Here is a 22,832-nt window from a genome sequence, read left to right as displayed (position 1 = left end):
CCCATAGCCCAGAGCTAACAAGAGATGGAAGTTGCAGAAAAATATCATATTCTAGGTATGTATATGGGATGGGGGAAGAAGAAGAAAGGGGTGGCAAACTAAAAAGTTAGAATTGTTTAAAATTTAAAGGGGATTCTCTGGGAGCTGGCAAGTCCTTCCCCTCTATTTTTAAGTAGAGTCAGGTTGACCACTTGTCAAACAATTTTGTAGAGAAGGAATTCATTAAAAAATAATGCTGGTTAGAATTAATTACTTGGAGATTCCTTGAAGTTCTATGATTCTGTGATCATCCTTAGTTAATATTTTTGGTCTGAACCTGTGACTATTGACCACTATCAGAGGTTGAGTGACTTGCTTGAGAATACAGAGCTAACAAATGGTGGAGATGGTACTTGAATCAAGGTCTTCTGAGACTTTTGACTCCAAAGTCAATGCTTATTGCACCATCCTTGATCTGAGACTGATGATGATAAGGCCAAATAATGATCCCAAAACCACAAGGAAAAAATCATCACATTATGTTATAGTTACATTTCACCTTCAGAATATGTTCATGTATATATTCCTGCATAATTCAGAAAATCATAATGTGCAAGTATATTTTTCTAAATTAAGACTGTTTTCATAAGACATTACATGCTAATTTTCTTAATAGAAAAGTAAATTGCTTTGAAAGTACCTATTTACATTACTATGTTATCCCCTAATATCTTGTTTAAATATATTTTTCATTGTTCTCAATAAAATACATTACTTTGATGCAGTCTTTGATTGTTCTAATCATGTTTGCTAATCTAAAAAATTTAGTAATTTGTAATGGATCTCCCAGCCATTAGTGTCAATTAGTAGGACTCTCCATCTATACCAGATGGTAGCTGTGGGAACAGAGTAAAAGAGTCAGAATGGAATGTTTTTAAACCCTCCCACATAACACTTTAAACAAAAAAAGGAGTGACTTTTAAGAAAAATATAGCAAGGCATCAAAACATAATTCCCTGTACTTATAGAGTATCTTCTACTCAAGAAATTCTGGTCTCTCTATAAACTTTAACTTATTATCTCAAAGTAGAGTAGAGAGAAGTATGAGTTCCAAAAGTCCACGTCAGAGTATTGCTCCTATTTTCACACATGATAAATTTGAGGCAAAGAAATTGGAAGCTAGTGTGATGTTGAGATATATGTCTTAACAATACTATGCCACTTTGAGGCTTTGTCTTAAACACTGAATGAAAATAGGAGGGGGAGAGATGATACTAACTAGTCTAATATTTGAAGCTTTTATATATTGCTCTGTGCTTACTAGATGATCTTTAAATCTGCTTCAGTCTTCGTATATTTATTCTGCCTTTTTTTTTTGTCTTCAAAATAGTCTCTATCTCCTCCATAGTGGTGTCCATAACAAATTATACACAGAACATTATAGGTCTGAATTTAGGCATCATGGTTTTAGAAGAGGTCATTCTGTAAGAGTCAATTTTGCTTCTGTAACCAAACAGATTTTTTTTTTTTGGTACGTAAAAACAATAGTGGATTTTGGATAGCAACCTAAAGACCAACAACTAACCACTTTTTGTATCATTCTCATTAGAATAAAATGCCTTGGGGCTCAAGTGCTAAATGTCAGAATATCAAAGAAAGTCAGGGAGACAGAGTCAATGTCTCTTATCTTTGCCATCAGTCCTTCTAAATACCATAGAGGATATAAATTCTACATGGAATATCTGCAATCCAAAGCTCTTCCTGTTTCCTAGTCTTTGTTTATTCTCCCTCTCCCTGATCTTACCAGTCCATTTTCAAATCCTTCCATCATATCACTATCAGTGGAACGTATTTGCTCTATTTTCAGTGTTGTCAGATCAACTTTCCACTGGTACTTACAAGGCCTTTTTGTCTCTTTAGTGCAGTTGAGATAGAATAAAACATTAAACAGTTTGTTTTACTCCCAGGCTCTTCCCACATAACTATAGAACACACCATCTTATTAATAAAGGTCACATCTTCTGATATCCCAGTGGAGCTTTTGTAATTAAGGTTGGCAGGAAAGCACTGAGGCAGGTTTCATAGTTTTTTAGTACATTGAGCATATGGCCTTAACTGTCTATCTGCCCACATAGAAGCTCCTGGTGTGCTCTTCTAAGTGGTAAAAAGTATCCCTCTGAATAGGATCCAGATTTAGGGATTTTTTTAATCAAACCAGGAGGAATTATAATGTAAGCATTGACAAGTATCAAGTTAATTTTGAATATTTCAGATGCTCCCAGTTACAAAGGCTTATCCCCAAATCTTACATAAATTTATATCATCTATGTAATGATGGAAGGTCAGGTCTGTTACATGTCAAACTCTCCTGGTTAAAGTTACTCACTAATTGTGTTCACCTAGTTTTTAAGGATTCAAGTACCACAGATCCATCTAAACACTTTACAACTCAATTAACCAAGTAATATTTAATTCAAAGGTATAACAAGAATAGACCAAAAAGATCAAGGGGCACAATTTCTCTCTACCCTCTCAGACCCCAGGACAAATTTATGAATGAACTTTTCCCACCTTTGAGTCTTCTGAACCTTCTGCTTAGTGCAGAAACTGATAAATATAAAGACATGGAGTAAGCCTTGCTCCCATTTGACCTTTAAGGCAAGGGATATAGAAGAAAAAAATTAATCCGAAAAGGAAATAGGAAGTTAACACAATAGCATCAGAGAATAGGATTTGGATTTCTGGGCAACAGTTTAAGATACAAACTTGATTAATTCCAGGCCAGAGATGGAGTATACCTAACAAAGATGTCTGTATCCATGTGTATATGTATATGTATAAATGCATATACATATATAAATTCATATATATGTATATACTACCTGTCTTACAAGTATAATTTAAATTACTTTCAGCTAAAAAGTGGTTAGGAAAGAATATTACCTATCATCTATGTATATTTCTGAAACTGTGTACTATAGGGAAGGGCTTCTTACCTTTTTTCTAGTTATAACCCCTTTTCATCAGAGAAATTTTTACACAACTCCTGATAAAAATGTGTATATAAAATAGGTATACAAATCAAACATTTGCTGATAAGTCATAATTTCATGACCTCAACATTCAGTTAGACAACTCCATATGGGGTCACAATTCATAGTTTAAGATGCTTTGAGATAGATAGTAGCCACAAAAAGGGGGGAGAGAAGTGTAGTCACTCATAAAATCAGAAAAATACAAAATCCAAGACCTCAAATAATTTTGCACAAATGCCCAAAAGTTAGGCAACAAAAAATAGGAAGTAGAGGACCTGAAATAAGGAAACAAAATTAACCTCAAAGGATATCATTGATGCTTCCTGGGGGGAAATTCATGACAGAAATGGCTCTGATTAATATACTTTATTGAAAGAAAGAAGACAGGGAAAAGGGGATAAATAAATAACAGATTCAGACCTGATCAAATGATTATAAACAGAGAGTAGCTGTTAGTGGTTCAATGTGAAAGTGGCAGGAAGTCTCTAGAGGAATACCCCAAGGTAGTCCTATTTTGTTTGGATAAAGACAGAAGATATAAATTGCAGATTAGGTAACCTCTAGATTATAGAGTCAGAATCCAAAAAGATCTTGATAAAATAAGCATTTGCATCTAATAAGATGATATTCAATAGAAATAAATGAGGTGTCTTGTACAAAAGAAAAAAGTCAGCTTCACAAAGTAAAAGACAAGAGATACATAATTAGGTAATAGTTCTGAAAAAAATAAATCAAGGTGTTTAAGTGTTCTGAAAGACCAATATGAGTCAATAATGTAATACAGTAGTCATTAAAGTTAATATATACTTGGACTGCATTAAGAAAGAAGTGGCCTTCCAGGAATGGGGAAATAATGGCCCATGGTAATCCACCTTCATCAGATCTCAGTGCCTAGGATTGTATTCAGTCTCGGGTTTATGGAGGGCATTAATATACTTCAGAGTATGAAGAGGCAGGCAACCAGGATGGGTGAAAGGCAATTGATTTAGTCTTTTATATATTCCTTTTTTGGGTGCACATGTCATCCAGGCCATTTGTGTATCTGTTACCTTGCTCTTACAAGTGTCTTTGCATTAGCTTATAATGATTTCTGGTCTCTTAGACACTGGCTTCTACAAATATAATTGTCTTGTATACATTTCCATATCTCAATAGGTTGTGTAAGCTCTTGTCCTTGAATGTGAGTGTCCAAAGATGATCTTTTACTTCAGTGGTCCAAATATAAGGAGAAAGATGGAATTAAGTTTTCACTACTTCAATTATTCTTTGCCCATGAGAAAGGATTTTTAAACTGATGTGTTCTTTGTTAGTAACTGTTTAAAATCTGGTTACTTTAGTTTTAACTCAAGGATAATTAGCTGCCTTTACATCTCAGCTATATACTGTGGGATACATCAGCACACTTTCTTCGATCTGATCTCATTTTCTTCTTTGGATTTTATTAAATTTCCTTCTGCTTATCCTTATAGTTCACCATCCAGTCAAGTTACAAACTCGGAGGATTTTTCCCCTTGAAATGAAGTTATAGACTGAATGAACGTAATTAATGTGTGCTTGCATACCTTCTTCCTAAACGATCTCACTAGCCTCTACAAACATCCTTTTCATATGACTTTTAGATTTTGGAGTGTTCATATTCAGTGTAATTCCAAAAGCTAGTTCTTTAAGATTTTCTAGATATTTGGTACTACCATCACCACTTTATTTTAAGATTTCAGGCATGCCAGTACTCTCGTGTTACAACCAACCTTCTGACCCTAATATCTTTTTTTTCCACTGGGGCAGATATAACTTTTCCTGAGAAAATTATCCCATAAGACAAAGTTTCTATTCTGGTGCAACATAAAATGTGATGCTCTTTGACTTATTGACATTTAAAGTTGATCCTGGCCCTTCACCTTACTTTTTCTTCCAAGTCAGTCTTGATCATCTGTCTCCAGATATCCCTTCATCTTTAACCCTATGTAGTACAAGAGAAATGTTGAAACCAGACAATGTTAACTCTTTTTTATTATATATAATATATTAAATTAAAGTATATGTTAAATCCAATATATGTACACATATTTATATAGTTAACTTGCTGCACAAGAAAAAATCAAATCTAGAAAGAAAGGAAAAAAACCTGAGAAGGAAAACAAAAGTGAAAGCAAATAATAACAGAAAGAGTGGAAATGCTATGTTGTGGTCTACACACATTTCGTATAGTTTTCTCTGTCTGGAGATAGCTGATTCTCTTCTTTATTGTACAATTGGAACAGGTAGGAATCATCTCATTGTTGCTTGTTTTACCGTATTGTATTGCATAAGCAGATTATAGTTTTCTCTTTCCTTTGCCCTTTACCCCTCTCCCCAGTATTTAACTTATGGGTACCACTTGCTTCAAGCAGCTCTCCCTCTTTAGAATCCCTTTCCCTTAGAGTCCCTGCTCCTTTCTTATACCTTTCCCCTACTATTTCTGTATTCCCTTCTATTTAGCCTACCCCTTCCCTTTTGGATTTTCCCCTCCCACTTTTCAGTGAGGTGAGAGAAGTTTCTTTGTAAACTAAATATGTCTAATGCTATCTCTTTGAGCCAAATCTGATGAAAGTAAGATTCACACAATGTTTATCCCCCTCTCTTCTTTCCCTCAGATACAATAGGTTTCCTTTTCCTCTTCATGAGATGTATTTTCCTTCTACTTTTCCCTTTTTCTGGTGTAATCCCATTTCCACCTCTATACCCTTTTTATATTATAACAGTAAAATAAAATTATACATGCACTCTCTATGTATACCCATAACAGAAATACAGTTCTCAAGACTTCTTTTTATCTTTTTATGCTTCTCTTGAATCCTATTTTTGAAGATTAATTTTTTTTTTTTGTTTAACTCTGTTTTTTTTCATCAGGAATAAATGGAATTCATCTGTTTCATTGAATGCCCATCTTCTTCCTTGGAAGAAAATGCTCAGTTTAGATAGATGCATTCCAAGTTCCTTTACATTTTGGAAAATCAGATTCCAAGCCCTTCAATCCTTTAAGGTGGAAGCTACTAGATCCTGAGTAATCCTTATTGTGGCTTCTTGGTATTTGAATTGTTTGTTTTTTTTCTGACTGCTTGTAATATTTTTTCCTTGATCAGACAATTCTGAAATTTAGCCACAATACTCTTTGGAGTTTTAATTTTGGGGTCTCTTTCAGGAGTGTTTAATTAATTCTCTCAATGGCTGTTTTACCTTCTGGTTCTATAACATCTGGGCAGTTCTCTTTGATGATTTCCTGAAAAATAATGTCTAAATTCTTCTTTTTTTTCCATCATGATTTTCAGGGAGTCCAATTATCCTTAGATTATCTCTCCTAGATCTATTTTCCAGGTCTGTTGTTTTTCCAAGTAGATACCTAACATATTTTTCTTTTCTTTTTTCTTTTTGGTTTTATTTGACTGATTCTTGATGTCTCATCAAGTCATTCATTTCTGTTTGTTCAGTTCTGATTTTTAATGAATTATATTCTTCATTTACTTTTTTTGCTTCTTTTTATATCTGTCCAATTGCATTTTTAAATGAGTTGTTTTGTTCTGTGAAATTTTTTTCCATTTCACAAATTTTATTTTTAAGGAGTTATTTTTTTTTTCCAATTCACAAATTCTGTTTTCCTGGGATTTCTTTCCCTTTTCTAATTCACAAATACTGTTTTCCTGGGAGTTCTTTACCTTTTCCATTTCATATTTCAGGGAGTTGCTTTATTTTTCCACTTTATCAAATCTTCCTTTTAATGAGTTTTATGCCTTTTCCAAACTCTTTGCAGAGTTTTCCTTTCCTTACCCTATTTTTCTTCTAACTCTTTTTTAAGATCCTTTTTAATTTCTTCTAGGAGAGCATTTTGTGGTGGGGACTAGGTTGTATCACCCTTTGGGGCTTCATCTGGAGACAATCTGTCTCTTCAGGGTTTGAAATGTGTTCTCTTTCACTATGGAAGTTTTCTATAGTTAGAGCTCACTTTGCCTTTTTACTCATTTTTTTTTAAAGTTGGGATCTGCTTTTAGAGCAAAGAGATTCCAAATTCCTTTATAGACCAGGAAGAAACAGCAACTGCACTGGGATTGGACTGAGTCACTCCTGGTACTAGGTGGGTGTGGCCAGGTCCCATGATACTCTGGCACTTTGGGGTTCACTCTTTACCTTTTGTGTTTATGTTGGATGTTTCATAACTTCTCTGCTGATCTACTGACTTGCAGCTAGAGCAGAGTAGCCAACACTGTGGTAAAATTGTCCCCATAGCTTCTCTGCCCTGAAGCAGACTGCACTGGCCTCCATGCTCTGCCTCCTTGCCTGGGCCTGGTTTCCTCCCATGTTCACACCCAATCAAAACAGACTTTTTGAATTACCAGCAATTTTTGAAAATATTTTCTGCTGGTAATTTGTTGTACTCCCAATTTTCATGGAGTCTGCCAGTCCAGCACTTTTTCAGAGGCTGAATTTCAGAATTAATGTGTGCATAGCAAGAGAGCTCAGAAACAAGCGTGTGTCCTCTCCACCATCTTGACTCTGTCCCCCATGTTAAATATGATTTAAGTAGAGAAAAATACTTTTTAAATAAGTAATAAGTAATTTGTTCTAAAATAGAAAATAGAGCCTACATATCTTCTTAAATCAATCAAAGCCATTAAGTAAGAACTTACATCACTATCTAAAATTTTTTTTATAGAAAACAAGAAAGATCCAATAGAGCAAGAGGAAGAAATGAATGGTTTTGAGTGCTGTCTTGAGATTCAGCCCACATTTGAGTAGGCTTAAGTTTTGGCAACAGAAGAAAGAAATCAAGAAAGATGTAATATCTCTATGGGTATTTTAGAGCAGAGGACACATACTATGGGAATTTTCAAGAAAAGTTCAGCTCTTTCCCCTGCCGATCTCTGTCTCTACACAGATATTATAATATAACCTTCTGTTTCATTACCCAAACATTTCCAGTAAACTGAATTTTTCCTCAATCACAAAGAAACCAGGGGTTAATTAGGCATAAAAATGTGAGGTTAGGCAGAGAACCCAATTTCTGCCAAGGAATCAGAAATTTTCTTATCTGAAAGCTCAGGAAAAAATTGTATTTGAACTCAGAACTTTTCATTTGAAGTAACCTTCCTAACGTCAAAAAGGATGGAACCAAGTAAACCTTAGGGACCCATTATATTGACTCTTAGAATGAAATCAACTAGTTGCATAACATTATTAACAATAGTATGTATTCATTCTCTGTGAGAAGCCAAAGAATCAGTTTTCTGATACTTCCTAAAATCCATTCTTAATCAGGAACTTTAGAAAAGTCCATATTCTTAGACAAGAAATATATAGCATTTTGTCTTTTTCCTCATAATACTTAGTGAGTATTCACTAAATATTGATTATATCTTGAAAATTTTTCTCAATATTCTTGTCTAGAAAGTCTTATTGTTGGACTACATTGCAAGGTAGCAATCTTTTGACTATAAAATCTACTTTACCTATATCAGTATGTATACTTCATTTGGATGCTGTAAAGCAATAATGCCAGATATCAATATTTGAAGATTGTTTTAAATCAATTGATCTGACTTGTAAAGGAAAAAGATGAAGGCTAATTGTTCAAGACACAGTCAGAAAAAACAATAATGCCAGTCCCTAGTGTGTCATCCTTCCCAGGATACTCTTCAAACTTGCACTCACATTTCAGGGCTGGATATCCAAAGGTATGATATTGATCATTTTAGAATAAAATCAGTGTTGAGTGGTATATTCAATGGTACCACTTTTCCAAAAACTATAACTTAGAAGACCCAACATAATTGCTTCTTATCAACAATAAGCCAGTCACCTCAACCAACTCAGCAAATAAATTTATTTAAATGCCATCATAAGCAAAGTAGTTACAAACCTTCCCTTTATCTTATAAACCTGGTATACATTTTCTCACAAATACACACTACTTCTATGGAAAGAAAAGACCTAAGCATAAAGTACAGTGGTGATAATAAGTATATGTAATTGGAGCAGATGTGATAACTATGGAACTGTGGGACCACAATGTAATTTTTCTCTTTATAGCATCATCTGTAAATCTGCCATTAGCAAAGCATTTCTGCTGGCTAGGTTTATTCTTCCTAAACCATGGTGTCTCTTGGAGACAAGTTGCTCAATTGGGCTTGCCTCACAGAATGGCATCTAGAGATGGGTCAGTCTGCTGGACTCCCTTGGACTTGTTTACTAATGAACAATTACAGTTTTCACCACCTCCAGCTTCTCATGCAATTACAATCTTGACTGAGTTATTCTTTGTTCTTCCAAGAAAAGCAGAGTTTAGCCTAAAAGCAGCATAAGTCTCTCCAATTCTACATTCTCAGAGTCTTGACTCTGACATTTGTTACCTCCTAAACATGTATAAAACTCCCCAAATAATTTGTAATAGCTAATAGGTATATTTCCTACATGTTTATAGTCAGACCATAAACAAGATTGTTGAATACCTCAAAATCACTAAATAGCCCTGAGATTCAAGCTTCCCTTGTTGTTGTTTTTATTTTTTAAATTAAGGTTCTCAAGGCACTTATGAAAATGAATAGTTAGGGAAGAGATCCAAGACAATCTCCTCTGGAAAATTTGTTGTCTCAGCTGACCCTGCACTGAGAAGCCTAAGTCTAATTACTGTTATTATTTACTAGTTGACATAAAATACAATAGATCTGTTGTACAAGTATACTGACTTTATGAACACATACTGGCAATGGAACTTTAGATAAATCACTTAAATACTGGGTGTTATAGACAATCCCTAAGACTAAATTTAAAAGAACAGGGTATAGAAGAAGTTCTTTATTAGGGACATCATATGCTAATGAAATTCTAAGTCCAGCCCATCTCTTTCCTTCCCCCCCAAGCCAAAATCTACAGGATTTATAATTATATGATAAAATTAATGACATGATTATTATAGTAATGGAGCCTTAGTAGTAACAACAGTCAAAGAATTATAGAATGACAAAATTTCAATCAGAAGTTACTTTAGTGACCATATAGTCCAAACCATATGCAACCAAAAATCACTTTAACAGTATCTAAAGTATATACATCCAACCTTTATTTGAAAAACCTCAGTGAACTATGAATGTAATATATAGCCTAAGCTATGTTATTCTACTTTGGAATGACTCTAATTATTAGGAAATTTTTCTTTATATTAAGTCTCTATTTGCTTTTTTGTAACTTTTTCCCCCTCCTAAATCTTAGTTCTTTCTTCTGAGACCAAGTAGAACAAATCTAATAATCCTTCCTTCCATCAAGTACTAGAAGACTGCTGTCATAACTAGCTCACTCTCAATATATTCTCCATTTCCTTCAACCACTACTTCAACCCTCATAAAATATAAACTTAAGACCATTTCCCATCCTTGTCTTCTCCTGGATACTGGCCAGTTTATCTGTGTCCTTCCCAATACAGAGAAAGACGCATGATATGGTCTAGGAAAACCAGAATTTAACAAAATTATCATCTCATTTCTAAAAGCTATGCCACTTTTAGTTCAGTCTTCTGTCAATTTGCATTAACTATTGCATTGTACCATTGACCTCTTTTAAGCTTAGAAACCACTAAAAACTATGGATCTTTCTCAGAAAAACTGATGTTTAGTCATACCTTACTATCATATTCTTATGAAGTTGATTATTTTTAAAATCCAGGTTTAAAGTTTTAAATCTATCCCAATTAATTCTCATCTTACTTTCTGTTTGTCCCCTGTTCTAAACTGTCAAGATTTTTTTTTGAATCCTGATCCTGTCATCTAGTGTGTAAACTATCCTTCCCAGCTTGTTGTCATCTCCAGTCTGTCCTCTGTGTTTCCGAATGGATAAAACTAATCTTCACTCCCTATTGGGACTGTCTGAATTTGAGTTAGTAATTATATATTATCTAGAGGTGGTGAACACAGTTCAGCACTCTAGTAGATGTAAAGTTGTTTGGGATTAAAAACCTCTTTTATTATTAGGTGTTACTCCTACTTTAAAAATTTCTTAGAACATCTGAGCTCAGATAAGAATTTTTCACTCTGCCTCTAGACAGTATTCAAGACATTTCGTAAGTTCAGTATGCTATTTAATTGAAGTAAAGTGTAATTAAACACTCTCAAAAATTGTGTCTGAAATTACAGAAAGGCTTTAAAAATTTTTAATGTGTGCTATGAGGAAAACACATTTTTATACTGATGAGATTTTAATTAAACACATTTTCCATTAACCAAGATTAGGAGCTGGATTACATCTCCACATTTTGAAACATTAAACCATAATGAAAAGGGTGGTGAAAAGAAAGAAATAACACCCAAAGTTCTCCTGCATCTGGGGATATGCTAACGCACATCTGAACAAAGAGAGCTGACTTTTCCTTGACCCTGCTGATGTGTTTGGGTTTATCTATGTATAAAAAAAAGAATAAGACAGTCAGTGTTTATATATTTAGAGAGATTTGTTTTGAAATATTTACACAGTGTAAACTCCTGAGACATTCTAAGGAGGCTCTGTGAAGTCCCTTTAAAGTCTGACTAAAACATTGTGGGGACACATTTTGGCACTACGATGATAAAGTCTTTCATGTCTTGAAAAAGTTTTATGTTAGTACAACATTCTGACCTAATAAAATAGACATTTAGGGAAGAGGCAGAGTCATTTTCTATGACTTTTATCATTTTTGTCATCTAGTATAATATGTTAGTGCTTGATACTTTCAACTTTTGATGATGATGATAATGGTGGTCATGGTGATGGTAATGATGATGATGATGATGATGATATGATTATGCTAATAGCAGTCACAAGTTGATAGCCTCCTGAGCTAATGGATTTAGAGATGAAAGTTACTCTATGGGACTATAAGTCTCCTCTTCTTATTTTGCCAGAGAGCAAACTGAAAGCATAGAAGTTCAGTAACTCCCCCAAGTTTACAGATTTAATAATCCAGTTTACCATGTTTTTAAATTTGGTTTAGAAAGAATATGAATAAAATAAAGATATAGCTATTGAGATGATTAAATGTTATGAAGGACACTTACTGTAAGATTTTGATTGATTTTATTAATGTGAATATTCCCTTCCAGTGGTGCATTTATCAGCATTTTCTCAAAAGGAGGTATTTTTTGGTCCATGTCTTCTCATAGACATATATGATCTCCATATTAGATCCAACCAATGTATTTTAAGTTCTTCTCCTAGTTCTCATATCTAAGGCATATTGTAATCATTACAAGAGCATAAAAATATGTACATATTAAAAGGCTTAATGAGATCTTGCCATGGAAAGAGAACTGGAGTTTTCCTGAATGATGGCTAAGTGGGAAGTCACATTTAAGCTCAACTCTCTTGCCACCTCAAAATAGCAAGGGAATAGAGGGACAATGATAGACACAAATAGAGAAGGAAATGATAAACACATGAAAAACACCATAATCATCACTACAGAAATAACAGAAAAACTAGTAGAAAGAATTATAAAGAAGGGAAAAGATAAAAGATATTAATTCAATACAACAGATAAAAACAAAAGAATAAAGAAGATCAACTGAAAATCTCTGCCTAAGAACATTTTTTTCAATAAATTCTAGGTCAGTTCCCATATATATTTTTTAAAAATCAATAATAATGATTTCCAGGATGATTCAAAAGAATGATAAAAGAATTTTTTTAAAAAAATGATGTAAGTTAAAAGCTCCCAAAGAAGAAATTGAAAGGTAAATACAATATTTAAAAAAAATTTAAAGTGAATCACAATAAAAAAATTTAAAACAGTACATCCTCTGAAAAAGGGAATGGAAAAATGGATTTTATCTCAAAACTGAAGTTTTAAAATAGTAGTGTGGGAAGCCTACTACATAAGAAGTCAAATAAATAAACTGTACATAAAAAAAATCCACCTAGGTATGGCTCTTAGAAAAATAGGGTGGAATTTAAAACTTAAATAATTTAAGTCAGGCAATCATGAAAGAAATTACCTCCACTCCCAAGCAGTGGAAACATGGGACAAAGTGCTTATCACTTTTATCCTTAGAATTCTGACAGGGAGCAAAATTCAACTCACCAAAACATGTGATTGCCAAGCTTCATCTAACAACAAATATTGGAAGCAGCTAAGAGAACACTCTTCATATAGCAAATAAAAACAAAGAGAAGCACTTAGTACTACTTATTTAGAAGAAATTAAAGTAAAAATTAGACTGAAAAAGTAGGAATTAGACATTTCCTATGGAGTGGAAACATTCTGAGGGAGAAAAGAGGTAAGAAAAGAAAAATGAACGAAGGACCAATGAAAAGAAGAAAAGAAAGATAGAAAGAAGGAAGGAAGGAAGGAAGGAAAAGAAATTCTCATTATAGTTTCATTATAGATTATTTAAATTAGTCAAAGGAGTATTAATGCCAAAAAAAAGTATTCTTGAAGGATTGATATTTATAACTAGAGGATCATTGAACAGTGATGTTATGATTACCTCTAATTACAAATGCAGCTTCAACTTGACATGGTAACATAGTAAATTTGACATAGTGAATACTTCATTCATACACATGTTTGCTAAATGCAGCCACTAAGGCAGGGAAGTCTAAACAGGTGAAAAAAAAAAGGTAGTGAGGGAAGGCCATAAGTTCCAGTGAATCAAACCACCACAGGACCCTAAGCCTCAAAGCTTTGAGAACAGCATTGCCTTTCTGATTATCAGGCTGGTTTCCAGCCTAGTACCCAAAGCCATAATATGGAAACAATCCCTGTGTAGAAAAAGCCTGCCATTCTCACCAACACCAACACAAACTTCTGACAAACTGCCATTAGTGAAAAGATAAGCCCAAGACCCTTAGGAAAGGCAGCTTTCTACCACCCACCATCTCCAAAAATGGAGTTTTTAGCCTAGCCCTGGCAGACAGCAGATATTTTGGGGAGGTATGACCCAGCAGTTTTCTCTTTAGATGCTATAACTCTTGGTTTTTTAAAAAGTCACAGCTGTAGAAGATCTAGAAAAGGAAGCACTTACCATCAAACTCCTTTTGTAATGTGAAATAGTTTAACATCAAAAATAATTTCAATTGTATTATTAAATTTAAAATGAGACATTACTATGTGTTTTACTACTGTACCCCCAAGGACTTTCCATCTGAATTGTAGCTGCAACTTCTGATATATAGGGGCTCCTTTCATGAGTTCAGGGAACATGTTGCTTTTTCCATTTGTATTCCCAGACTTAGCACAGGGCTTTGCCCACAGCAATAACAACTGCTTTTTTTACTCATCCATTCATATACTACCTTGCTAATGAGAAGCTTTTAGGACTACATTTTGCCTTATAGAGTTAAATATTCTTGTAAGCAAGAAATAATCCCTCAGGATTTTCTGTTCTCTGCACAATTCATTCACTTGTGTAGCTTCACCAAAAAAGTCAGTGATAAAAAATGTCCTTCAAAAATCTCTGTTCTTTTCTTGTTCTTGATGTATGTTCTGATTATTTTGTGAGAATATATATACATGAAAAAGTACGCATATGTATATGTAAAGACATTGATTTTGATTATAACCACTTCTCATAGAATTTTAAGGAATATAAAAGAGAAAACACAATGAAAAGACCAAAATATTCCAGAAACTGGCTTGCTCAAAAAAAAAAAAAAAAAAAAAAAACTTGCTCTTTAGAGAAAAAAATATGTCATCTAAAGAGGACTACAGCAACTTGAAGTACAAACAAATTCATTGTTATGAAAAGTGGAAATTATTTTTAACACACACTGGTTTTTAGGAGTTAGTCTAAGGTAATTCAATGAAATTAGATATGTTTTTTCTAATTTTTTGAAAATATGATCCCTTTACAATAGTTTAGATACTTGTCCACAGAACAAAATTCTTAAGAGTATAATTTATCCTTTCTTTCCATTTCCCCCCCGCCACAAGAGTGTAAAATTCATGTTGATAATGATCTGGTTTAATTTTCCATTGATCTGCTCATGAGAAATTATTCAAAGGTTACTGAGCAAAGATGATGTCACTACATAGTACCTACTATTAACCTTGATATTCAGTGAGTTCAAGACCCAAAAATTAAGTGATCTTACAATATCTTAACATAGATATGAAAGGACAGTACAATGAAGAGAATTTATTGATTGGAGAATGTAAAAAAAATACGCCAATTTTACAGTAAATATTTTATTATTTAACATCTTGGTTTTTTGTTCTTTTTTCAACATTCTATCAAAAATATGCTGCATCATACTTGAAAAGCTACTGGCTTTCAGTAGCTGAATAGAGAATACTGGCACTTGATAGAAATTTCATTTAAGTGGGGCTGGAGATGGGATGAAGGTATCTAAGGTATGTTCATTTTTCTGCATGCTTGAGATGGGTGGATGATAAAGGATATGAGAGCTGAGGACATTGGAAAATTGGAAAGTTGTGATACTTAAAGGGGCTGAGGTCTAGAGTCTTCCTGATTCCAAGTCCAAATTCTCTCCATCCAACTACTACTTATAGCTATATTTCAACTACATGACCACACTTAATCCAAAAGACAGAGAAAAGAGATGACAAGGAAAAAATGGTAACTGGCAAAGAGCTAGGATAAAGGAGATAGGCTTTGTATATATGAGAATGAATTCCCTTGGATGCTGCTGCCACCCTAAATTAATCCCATACTGATTTCAGATGTTTCATCTATTGTTGGATGTGACTGATATATACTTAAGTAAATGTGGATATTTATATAAATGTCCATATATTTATTTATGGATATTTATATAAATAAAAAATCAGAGATAGTTCTTGATCTCAATGGGCTAATATTCTTTTTTCTATTAAAGCTTTTTATTTTTCAAAACATGCATGGACTATTCTTCAACATTAGCCCCTGCAAAACCTTATGTTATAATTTTCCCTCTCTTCCCTCACACCCTCCCCTAGATGGCAAGTAATCCAATATATGTTAAACATGGTAGAAATATATGTCAAATCTAATGTATGCATGCATATTTATGCAATTATTGTTCTGCACAAGAAAAATCAAATCAAACCAATAAAAAAAAGAAGCAAAATAAAATGCAAGCAAACAACAACAAAAAGAGTGAGAATTCTATGTTGTGGCCCACTCTCAATTCTCATGGTTATCTCTCTGGGTGTAGATGGCTCTCTTCATCACTAAACAATTGGAATTGGTTCATCTCTTTGCTTAAGAGAGCCAGGTCCATCAGAATTGATCATCACATAATCTTCTTGTTGCCATATATAATGATCTCTTGGTTCTGCTCATTTCACTTAGCATCAATTCATGTAAGTCTCTCCAGGCCTCTCTAAAATGCTGGTAGTGTTATATATCATAATTTATTCAGTCATTCTCCAAGTGATGGGCAACCATTCAGTTTTCAGTTTTTTGAATGAGTTTATATTCTAATGGACGCAGCACAGGACATAGCACACCTAGGAAAGCAGAGACGAAAAAGGGACAATTTGTATTGCAAATTTATAGGGATAGTGAATGGAATTATAAGGAAATACGTCTTTTAGGTCTTAGAGCAGAATTGATTTAATTGTGGTTCTAAAACTGGAAAGCAGAATAGGTTGGGTAAAAGAGAGAGAGAGACAGAGAGAAAAGGATCTAGGATATGAGAGAAGGGGTAAGGTTAAAAAGATGGTCAGAAAGTAGGAAATGTAGTGAAGCATAATGGGGTCATGTCTGTAATGTTGAGTAGGATGGGGAAATTATCAGTCGATCAATACAATAGGACAGAAGAATGGAAGATGATATTTGATGCAAAAGCTTATGAAATTGTAGTATGCAAAAGTTAATAACTAACAGTGATAAGTTCAGAGTGTTATATCATTACTTTACCAGCTGGCATATAAGATCTAGATGATCAGTTTTTTATTCTTTCATACATTTTTCAAGGCACTCATATTACATTTCAGACTTGCTACCCTCAAGTCTATCTATTTGGCTGAAATGTTACTAATGTGTTGGTCAGATTCCTGCCCTATGTGAGAGATACAAGCAATGAAAGATTTTTAGTTGGACTTAGTGAAAACAAGAAACCCATCATCAAAATAGTGATATTTCTGTTTTAATAGGTAAGATTTATTCTTTTTTTTTCCTTTGTTATTATAAGGCAACAGAGGATAACTGTATCTGATATTATGGCAAAAATATGGGATATATTTAATAAATCCTGTTATAAATTATGCCATAAAAAGAAAGCTTTTTAGAAATAAATTTTTTGTCATTTCTTAATTACAGGATCAAAGATGATCTGCACATTTTACTTACACCTATTAACATTTATATTCTAAAATAAACAAGTAATGTCAGAAAGAAAGAAAAGATTTTATCTTCTTATGAAACCTAGAGCAGTAAGGTTTTATAGTAGGCAAATCAGAAAAAACTCAAACTTATGAATTATGTAAATATATGTCATAACTCCATTCTTGAAACTTCAATGGTGAATATATTTGGTCTGGAGAAACTCTTTATTGATTTAAAGAGATTCAAATATATTTAATAACCTGTTTGTCATTTCTAGTCATGATCCTGATTCTTTTCCACAAGAAGGCTCTACAAGATGCAAAACGAGTCTAAGAATCATGTTACTGTAGATGGAAAGTTGGAAGGGTCACAGACTACTTAGTCTACCCTTCTCATTTTAAAGTAGAGGTCATTAATGCATTGATAGAATAAATAACCTGCTTATGGTCACAGAAATAATAATCATTCACACTCAGTGCTGCTTTTTTTTAAACTTACTTAAAGCTCAAATACAAAACAGGAAAAAAAAACAAAGAAAGAAAACAATTTCTATGTGCATAGCAGAACATGAGAAGATTCAAAAGGTGAAACAATAAATTTCCATTTCAAGCCTATATAATAAATACTATACATTGTGTTCAGAACAGTCCATCTTTCTTTGCTTCCTTATAGGTTTTCTTTTGTTTTCTTCTGTGTACTTCTTATTTTATTCTTATTTCCCCTTTCCTTCCTCCCCCCTCAAAGAATGCTAGAATGAAGGCAATATGTATGTATGTATGTATGTATATATATATATATATATATATACATATATATTTTTTCACATATATGTATATACATTACTATACATAGATATCTATAATTAAACACACACACACATATATATACAAATACTTTCATATGTAAGACTACACTATGCTTGCTTGTTTTCTGTTTCTCTGAAGGTAAACAACATCATTCCTCATAAGTCCTTATTTTTCTAAATCCCATCAACTCATCAATTCCTACATGATAGCAATATTTCAAATGTATACTACATAGTGATTTTAAATACTCTAAAAATATTGATTGGCATGACTGACATATATTATACTTTCTCTGTTTTTCTCTTTGCATAAAATCTATTTTAACTTTAACTTTGTCTCAGATCAATGATTGCTTCTGCTTTTTTTCTAATAAATTCTACTCCTGATCACTACTATTATGTTTGTATGTATCTTTCCTATCCCTGCTATCTCCTCTGATTTACTTCTACCTGATATCTTGCCTTGCTAGTACTTAAATTATCCCACCTCCAAAGATCTCTACCTTATCCTCTCTTCTCACCTTTTCCTTCCCTCTTTAATCCATTCCCATTAAACTACACACCTTATCCCATTAATCTACGCTGCCATTTAAAACCCTTATTTTCATGGGAAAGAAAACAGACTGGACTTGTCCTGATTCCTATGTATAAGGAAATGCATCTAAGTATATATTTGATTTCAGATCCTTTTACCAGGTTTATAATAGTGCAACACAAACCCTTCCTCCCCAACTCTACTCCAACAAAACCCATGCATTTTACTATAATGACTGCAAGCCCATATACTTAGCCTACCTTGGCAGATATTTCTCCATCCTTCTACCTACCACTCTATATCTATAAGCATTAAGTAAACAAATAAAAAATAAATTAAATAAGACATATAACTTGGTATTTCTGTTAGCCAGTAGCCCTTATCATATATTAAAAGCTTCATCATAACTGTAAACATTTAAGGAGAGAGTTCCCAGTCTCTAATTCTCAGCTATATTTTTTAAACTCATTTCAAATAAGATGTTGGAGGACACATAGTAATGAGGTATAATGTGCTTTCTAGAGGCCCCAAATTGGGGTGCCAAAATGCACTATGCTTTCTAGAACCTCCAAGCTGGGGTGCCAAAATATACCATCTGGACTAGCTCTCTGGAGGATCTCAGGACCAACTGGAATCCTTGGTCTTAGTGGAAGAATGATGAAGCAGGAGACCCAAGAGGATGGTCAAATATGGAGTATGTTTATTTCAAATCCTCTCAGCCCTTAAATATCTAGTATGATTACATCACTACAGCACACTGAGCATGTGCCAACTGTAGAACCATTGCATCACCACAGCACACTGCACATGTATTAACTATAAGCACTCTGCTATTAATATGGAAATTTCTCTTATTGTAAGTATTCCTTGCTTCAAGTAGAACACAGGTGGTCATGCCCTCTCTGACTTCTCAGGAAGGAAGAGAGCATCAAAGGGAGATGAGGAGCCGAACTAGACATTGTCAGCATATTCCTTCTGGGATGAAGGGTCTTATACCTTATCCAGAGTTTCTCCACTATCTGTGGCCCTCTGCAATTTCATGAATTAGACTTGGGGAAACCCATTTTTTTCTGCAGTGGGAACATGTAAAAACATATCTTTTCTAGATTTGTGCAACCAAGATTTCACCCAGCTCTAGTTTGTGCAAGAATCTATTGTTCTATCACAGGAATAATTGCAGCCTCTTGTACTTCCTCATATTTTAAATTTAACATCACTTTACTGTGATATTTTCTTTCTATTTGACTTCATGTTACTCCTATCTGCCTACTGGCAACATCTTCCTACTTTGTTTATATGTACCTTACTAACTTCAATAGTATTCTGAGTATTCTGCTGCAAGTCATTTTACTAGGCTCTCAGAACTTGAGGAATATCAAATAAAAGCTACTTTCCATAAGGAAGCTCCATGACCCCATCCATAACTAATCCTCAAGTGAGTTGGACCCAAACATAGCTTTTCCTGGACCTAGGGAGAGAAGCTTTTCTCACTTGCTGCCCTGACTTGTCACATTTCCTTCCCTATCTCATCACCTCCAAGTAAATTAAAGCTTAGCCAAGATAAGAAGAAGGAATTAAAGAGGGAAAGACACATTGCGAAAGAACAGGCAATAAATTAAAGGGAAATCAAAAGCAGTAATCAGAGTGTCATAATACCTATATATTGAAGGGATCTCATAGTCTAGTTGAATCATTTTACAGATGAAGACCCTGAGTTCAAGGAGGTTAAGTGATTCATCCAAGATAAATCAGATGGAAAGTCTTAGAGGGCAGGATCTGAATTCAGGTCCAACCCTGGAAGTAGTTAGAACTACTGAATAGAGTGCCAGGTCTGTGGTCAGAAAAACTCATCTTCCTGAGTTCAAATCTGGCCTCAGACACTTACTAACTGTGTGACTCTGAGCAAGTCACTCAATACTATTTGCCCTAATTTACCCAACTGTAAAATGGTCTAGAGAAGGAATTTTCAAACCATTCTAGTATCTTTGCCAAAAATACCTCAAATGAGGTTACAAAGAATGAAAGTTGGACAATTGAAACTGAACAACAATATCACAGACAATAATCTGTAATTATCTGTGCCACTTAAAACTTTTTTATGAAATTTATGACAATTAGAACTGAAGGAAATTGTCTTTTCAGATTACTATCATTTCTTTCTTTTTAAATTGTTATTAAGTATTTGTCAAATATTGTGGGGGTTTTTGTTTGGCATTTTTGATAGATCTCTGATTTTATGGGAATTAACAATGAGAAAATTCCCCCTACAAATGCAAATAACAATTATTCTGCACTATAGTTAACTGATAACTAGCAGTTGTCTGGGGCATAGAAAGTTCAAATGAACTGAGCAGTGTGAGGGCTTGTTACACCTGGCTTTTTTGATTGCAGTCAGATGTCTCTGTCTTATGCTACTTGCTCCCTCCTCTTCTACTTTCCTCCTTTCAAGTCTGTCCTTCATATCTTTTCTGCAGCTGTATTCCTTGTGCTTAGAATAAGCCTTTTTTTAACTTTAAAAAAAAGGGTGGGGGAACTATTCTGTAGCTTATTATCACCTAATGATTAATATTCAAACACCTTTACTTGTTATTCAGGGATCTTGACAATCAGTGTCACCCTACTTTGCTATCCATACTTCTTCTTCCTAGCTCTCACTTCTGCTACTGACTTTCACAGACTGACAGCCTCTGGACATCATAATGCTTTCCCACCTCTCCTTTTGTTCACACTCTTCCCAGCTCCTGGAATGTTCTGATAGCCCATTTGTCTGTGAAGTTCCAACAGTCCAATTTACACGTCACAATCTCCATGAAACCATTCCTAATCTTCCCTTTCTGATTATCTACCCCAGCCCCCATAGTTGGTACACAATCTTTAGTCTTCAAGTTTTATCAGGCCTTTAGTTCTGTTTTAATGAATTTACCATGCATTTTTGTATTTTATTAAACACACACACACACATACACACGTCATATTCGTGTCCCGTAAACTTAACAATGTCGAATCTATGTTTTGTTTCCTGAAGTAACTAATATAGATTTTTACATGTATTCAGTACATAAAAGAAATTAGCTGAATTGAAGTGACCCTGACAGGTTTTATCACTTCTACTTGTCTCATTTTCCTCCACATAAAATAGATATAACAACAGCCTCTGTCTTAAGGATTGTTGTAAGGATAAAATGAAATGATACCTAGTACATAATTAGCACTTAATAACTTTTTTCTTCAATTTCCAGTCTTTCTTTTCTTTTTCCTTTTTTCTATCTTTCTTCCCACCATCCCTTCCTTCCTTCTTCTCTTCCTTTCTTCCTTGTTTCTTCCTTTCAACCATCCTTCTTTTGTGTCTTCTTTCTTTTGCATTCTTCCTTCCTTTTATCCATTCATCATTTCTTTCTTCCTCCTTCCTTCCTTTTCTTTCTTCTTCTCTTAATTTATTCCTTATTTCTTTCTTTTCTTCCTTTCATTCTTCTTTCTTCCCTCCTTCCTTCTTTTGCTTTCTCTTTCTTTCTACCTATCCATTCTTCCTTCCTCCTTTCCTCCATTCCTTCTTTTCATCCTTCATATAGGGCTAGTAAACATTGATCTCAAATAAAGTCAAACTTAAAAACTCAAGAGAGAAATTTACATTATAAGTCAATCATGTAAATATTGTTTTAGATGCATGTCTACATATGTGCAAATGCATATGTATATATGTGTGTATGTATTCATGTAGGTGTAGCAGGTATATATCTGTATTTGTAGTCTACTTGGGGAAAGTGAAGGAAAGAAAGGGGGAAAAATAAAGCAAAAAGTACACAACAGAGAACAAAGGAATAACTTGCAAGGAAGCAAAGAAAAGATGGACATCCATGAATATATGATCTTTACTATTATTATATATGCTTTCCTGAAAGGGAAATTTATTATTACATATTTTGAATCCTCCTTGTTGTTCTGCTGGGAAAATGGCATGTTTTTATTTTGTTTTTCTGTCTTTCTTTGTCTATTTTGGTTTTTTTTAATTATGTTGTATTTAGTTTTAAATTTAAAAAAAGAAAAAAAAATGGAAGCAGATAGATGAGTAAATCAAAATCCAGAATCCTACAATGTGTTATTTACAAGAAAGACACTTGAAGCAGAGAAAACACTGAGTAAAGATAAGGTGTTGAAGCAGAAACTATTATGCTAAAGTAAAAACAAACAAACAAAAAACAGGGGTAGCAATCAGA

Source organism: Sarcophilus harrisii, chromosome 6 (genome assembly GCF_902635505.1).
Source record: "Sarcophilus harrisii chromosome 6, mSarHar1.11, whole genome shotgun sequence".
In the NCBI taxonomy this organism is placed as follows: Eukaryota; Metazoa; Chordata; class Mammalia; order Dasyuromorphia; family Dasyuridae; genus Sarcophilus; species Sarcophilus harrisii.
The sequence above is the reverse complement of the archived record's forward strand: the minus strand, read 5'-3'. Positions refer to the sequence as shown.